Source organism: Mastomys coucha, unplaced genomic scaffold, assembly GCF_008632895.1.
Source record: "Mastomys coucha isolate ucsf_1 unplaced genomic scaffold, UCSF_Mcou_1 pScaffold16, whole genome shotgun sequence".
NCBI classification, from domain to species: domain Eukaryota; kingdom Metazoa; phylum Chordata; class Mammalia; order Rodentia; family Muridae; genus Mastomys; species Mastomys coucha.
In genome coordinates this window covers 21,427,273-21,433,487 of record NW_022196898.1, presented here as the reverse complement: position 1 = coordinate 21,433,487, position 6,215 = coordinate 21,427,273, and the positions used below count along the sequence as shown (strand labels likewise).

Here is a 6,215-nt window from a genome sequence, read left to right as displayed (position 1 = left end):
TTTCCAATAAATTTAGTAAAACATACTCTACTAACACAGCCAAATTTTAAATAAGCCCTAATTTATAAATGACAAAGTAATGTTTTGGATTTGTTGACTTCTTTACACCTGTGCACAGACACTCACACATATAGTAAATACATTTAATTTACTTATTTTATTATATATTATTATATTTATATATTCACTAGGTATATAGAGTAATAATATATATATTATATCATGTTTTAATTATAGCTATAACTAGTATTTTAATTATACCTATATTTAGGGTTTTAATTATAATATGTTGGAACAAAGTAGATAAAAACAACTTGGACCCTTGACTAAAAACCAAGTCTTCCAGGTCCAAAGCCAAGCCATCCTTATTTCTCTACATTTCTTGTTGCCAGGTACTCCTACCTATCCATGTGTGTAAGAAATTTTTCACCAGTATCAGTTGTTAGCTACTTAAACACTGTTGTTGAAACAGAGATTCAGTGTGTTAAATATGGATCAGTTCACATTCATTCTTTATACAGTCTTGTCAGTTAGATCAACAACATTTTTTGAATATGCTTATTTTGGATTTCCTTTTGCTGTACATTTTTTAAAATTAGAATTTACTAAATGATTAAATTGAAGAGGATAGTATCATTAGGATGTGATATATATAGTTGAAAGACATAATGGAGAATTCATTGAGGATCTTAATTAACAATAAACAGCATTCATCAGCAGAAACAAATGGCATTTGTATTTTATATTATGAAAGCTTATTTATTATTCTTTTTATTGATTTTTTATTTTTTATGTAGTTGCATAATTAGAAAGATTATGTTCATTTCATATACATATGGGGGCTTAGAGCAGATTGTTACTATTTTTTCCCTTACTCCAAAAAAATGTAGCAATAACATCCTCTTCATTCTGATATTGGTGATTATGGAGACCGGAGGCCCAAGAAATTACATACTTGGTCTCTGGTTAGTGTAGGTCTGTTTGTGAAGGTTAACGTCAATAGGTCTAGCTCAGTTGGGGACAGATTTTGGTTTTGGATAGATTGTTGCACATACTCCCTTGCTTTTCTGCTTTCTATATGCATATAAAATGTGATCAGAATCTTCCTGCTTTGGCCACTATGTCTTTTTATCCATGAAGATTCTATAATTTTGAATACTTCTGTGAACATGATCCCTTTTCTTTGCATTTGCTTTTAGTCATGTTGTAGCATAATAGATGAGAAAAAAAGTAATTTTTCATTTTGCATTACATTTCAAATAATAGGCATACATATATCCTCTAAAGCTATGGTTATGGTATTCAAAATGTTTTTCCTGTTCAATTCTACCTTCCTTGACATATTATATGTTAACATTGATTATATGAACTGTAAAAAAGTTGCAATAATATAGTTGAAATTGTTTTAATATTAGTAATCCAAGCAAAATTAACCAGAGCACCTGAAGTTTAATGAATAAAATGAAATGACACTGTTTTGAATGAAGATCTCTGCAATAATTGGGGTTGTCAGCATTTCAAAACAGCTATTTTCAAAATAGAAGAGACCTTGGGCAACAGTTCATCTGGATGATAATGGTTATGGTCCTTTGAAAGGAGAACTCATCTGATTTTTGCAGCTAATTAAAGAAGAGTTGTTAAATGCCACATCTGTTGTTAATAAAGCATATGGTTTTAAGATTTAAGCTTGCACAGATCAGGCATATTTAAATACTATATGTTGCTACTTGAATTAATGGTGTTTAATCTATTTTTGGTTTATTGTAGTTTAGTAACTTGTGCTAATATTTTAAGCGAGGATCTTTGGCATACTTTTAGAAGGACATTTTTAACTGACTTATAGATTTTTGTCATTAAAATCCTTATTAACTTTGTAGTCCAAAGTAAAACTGATGAAGTTCTTAAATACTTCATTGTGACCAACAGACTCCTGAAGAAAATTTATGAAAACCTTTAATAAAAGCACTGTAAGTATTGATTTATAAAAATTTTGTCAACATCTTTACATTTTACATGAATTTGACTTTCCAGTTATATATAAAATCTTATGATAATAAACAATTTGAAACAGCATATTATTAAACATTCTTTTCAAGAATATTAATTGTATTTGACATTTTCATGATAATTTAAAATGAAATTATATTATTTCGAACAATAGAGTGTGTTGATCTTCAAATGGAATTATCTGTAATTGTTAGAACATAATTTGTCTTATTTTCTGTCTGTGATCAAGTAAGACAAAACAGAAAGGAAATAGCAATAGTCTACTCGACCTCCTTTCACATCTAATTTGAGAGCATTGTTTCTGCGGAGATGACAGTCTCCATGGTTACTTGTCACAGATTTTCAAAGTTCTTTAACTATGACAGAAACACCCATAGGATCATCATTTGCATTTCATCAATCAGCTCTGCCCTATGACATTGCTCCCAAAAATATGTGGATTAGATAAAGTACTGTGTAATGTCTGTAACATCAGTGGTTATGAATGTGCACATGTGGATGTTTATCAAATGAAAGACACTGCATCTGGATTGTAATTTGTCAGAGTGAATGTTAGTGAGTGGAATTGAATGCTACTAGTGTCTGGACAAATCAATATCATGGTTGCCTTCAAAGAATATGAAATTAAATTCTTCAATTGGAGGATCCATCTTGTTTCTGAATGTCACAAAAATGTCAAGTGTGAATGGAAACAGAAATGTCACTTAAAGATATCAAGAAGTACTATGCATGTGAATATTTTTTACAGTTACAATTCAGGTTCAAGTAGATTCAGCTTTACTTTTTTTCTTGTTATTATTTCTGAAACAGAGCATACAGATAGAAATTAAAAAAAAAGAATATTAACTATTAAGCATTTTTTAAGCATTTATTTTATTCACTGTTAGATTTTCCTATAATGACCAGGTTTTCAACAATCAATTCTATTATCATATCTTTAAAGGATATATAAATGAATAATATGATGTTACTGGATTCTGGAACTCAAATCAAGGAAGTTTTTTAGCAGCATAAAATGCTAGTTCAACCAACTTATTAAATTATAAAAAACAGTGATCTTTTGTTCTTCCCCATTATGAATTAAATTGTTGAAATTTGAACATTTGGCATTAATTAGAAGCAGAAATTATTCAATTTAAATTTTTGTTGAAGTAAACTTTATTGATGATATTCAAGTTATTAGGGCACCTTAGGCTACTCTGGTTATTATGGGGGTCTGGGATGGAAACTATGAGGGAGATGCTCAGTGGTGGGGGGTGAGTTGGGACAGAGACCCCTTATCAGCCAAGTGCCTCTCTTTCTCATGTGTTTGCTGGTGTGCATGTTTCAGGGCTTCTTATTCTTTGGAGGCCATGTAAGATATGAAGTCTACGACCCTGTTGCTGTATCTATATTCATTATACCTGGAAATGAGTTTTACGAAGTTGTCATTTAGAGCAATGCCAGCCCAAAGCATCAAAGGTGACCAAGTGGGAGTTACTGAAGTCATAGGAGACAACCTGGTCCTCAGTGTAGCCCAGGATGCCCTTTAGTGGGCCCTCAGACACCTGATTCACCACCTTCTTGATATCATCATACTTGCCAGGTCTCTCCAGGTAGCCCATCAGATCCAAGATGGATATATTGGAGGTAGGAACATGAAAGACCATGCCAGTGAACTTCCCATTCAGCTCTGGGATAACCTTGCTCACAGCTTTAGCAGCACCAATGGATGCAGGGATTATATTCTGGGCAGCCTCATAGCTATCATGTCATAGCTTTCCAGAGGAGCCATTCATAGTCTTCTGAGTGGCAGTTATGGCATAGACTATGTCACGAGCCCTTCCATGATTCCAAGTTGTCATGGATGACCTTGGCCAGGGGGGCTAAGCAGTTGGGGATGTAGGATGTACTGCTAACAATCTTGAATGAGTTGTCATATTTCTTATTGTTCACAACCATCACAAACATGGGGGCATTGGCAGAAGGGGCAGAAAAGATGTCCCTTTTGGTCTCATCCTTCAAGTGGGCCCAGCCTTCTTCATGGTGGTGAAACACCAGTAGGTTCCAAGACATACTCAGCATTGGCATCACCCAATTTGATGTTAGTAGAATCTTGCTCCTGGAGGATAGGGACAGGCTTCCCATTGATGACAAGTTTCTAATTCCTTGATTATGCCATTGAACTTGACAAGGGTGGAGTCATACTGGACCATGTAGACCATGGACTTAAGGTCAGTGAAGGGATAATTCATGGCAATAATGTCCACTTTGCCAGATGCAGAGCAGAAGGCAGTCCTGGTATCCAGGCAAACAATATGGCTAAATCTATTCACACTGAGCTTTTCCATCATGTCTACAGAAACAAGGCTGGTACTGCATGAGAAATTGTGGCTGTCTCTGGAACAGGGAGTAGCAGAAAGCTTCAAATCTAATTGGTTTTATCCACTCATGTAGGCACTTTAGTCAGTTCAATTTAAATGCTGATGATAACTGTAGTAAAATAGCAAGCTTCATAAATAAATTTATGCAATAGCATGGAAACAACTTGCCATATCGTTGGTATTTTTGCTTGAGATTTATTCTGTATTGTTTCTCCCATCTTCAGAGTCATTAATTAACTCAAGAACAAATTGTCACATATATAGAATTTGATATAATATCAAATTCAGATTACTTTTTTATCTCAAATATTGATGCTGTTTTTTCATTCATAACTTCTAAAATGTACTTGTTATATATATTAATAACAGTTATATATATATATAATTTGAATATTGTTTAAAGTTAGTTTGAGTAAGTATTCTAAATTTTAAATACTGTTCATATATAAAACAATAAGGTTTTCTCATAGAACCAGCTCCTGGTTTGGCTGATTCTTTGCATCATTCTTTCTGTTTCTACTTGGTTGATTTCAGTCCTGAATTTGAATACTTCCTGCTGTCTACTCCTCTTGAGTGTATTGGCTTCTTTTTGTTCTAAAGCTTTCAGGAGTACTGTCAAGCTGTTAGTGTATGTTCTCTAGTTTCTTTTTGGAGATTATTAGAGCTATGAGTTTTCCTCTTAGTACTGCTTTCATTGTATCCAATAATAGTCTCCCAACCAAAAAAAGCCAGGGACCAGATGGGTTTAGTGCAGACCTACAAAGAAGACCTAGTACCAATACTCATCAAACTATTTCACAAAAGAGTAACAGAAGGAACACTACCCAGTTTGTTCTATGAAACCACAGTTACACTGATAACAAAATCACACAAAGACCCAACAAAGAAAGTGAACTTCAGATCACTTTCCCTTATGAATATCCATGCAAAGGTACTCAATAAAATTCTAGCAAACCGAATCCAAGAACATATCAAAATGATCATTCACCATGATCAAGTAGACTTTATTCCAGGGATGCAGGGATGGTTCAATATATGGAAATCTATCAATATAATCCACTGCCTAATCAAAATCAAAGAAATAAAACCACATGCTCATTTCTTTAGATGCTGAAAAGGCATTTGATAAAATTCAACATCCCTTCATGTTAAAAGTCTTGGAAAGCTCATGAATACAAGGCCTATACCTAAACATAGTAAAAGTAATATACAACAAACCAGTAGCCAAAATCAAACTAAATGCAGAGAAACTTGAGGTAATTTCACCAAAATCAGGGGCTGAAAGTCTTCCCACTCTCTCCCTTTCTATTCAATGTAGTATTTGAGGTTCTAACTAGAGCAATTAGACTACAAAAGGAGATCAAAGGGATAAAATTTGGAAAAGAAGTCAAAATATCACTATTAGCAAATGATATGATTGGATACTTAAGTTACCCCAAAAATTCCACCAGAGAACTCCTAAACCTGATAAACAACTTCAGCAAAGTGGCTGGATATAAAATTAACTCAAACAAATCAGTACCCTTCTTCTACTCAAAGGATAAACAGGATGGGAAAGAAATTAAGGAAATGACACACTTCACAATACTCACGAATAATAAAAGTACATTGGTGTGACTCTAACCAAGCAAGTGAATGATCTATATGACAAGAACTTCAAGTCTCTGAAAAAAGAAATCCAAGAGGATCTCTGAAGATGGAAGATCTACCATGCTCATGGATTGGTAGTATTTATATTGTAAAAATGGCCAACTTGCCAAAAGCACTCTACAGATTCATTGCAATCCCCATCAAAATTCCAACTCAATTCTTCATAGAATTAGAAAGAGCAATTTGCAAATTTAC

General features: G+C 33.5%; 1 pseudogene; it reads right to left on the bottom strand.

Annotated features, from left to right (window-relative positions):
* Window positions 1-3,343: 3,343 nt before the first annotated feature.
* Window positions 3,344-4,340, bottom strand: LOC116094356 (annotated as a pseudogene).
* Window positions 4,341-6,215: the final 1,875 nt, after the last annotated feature.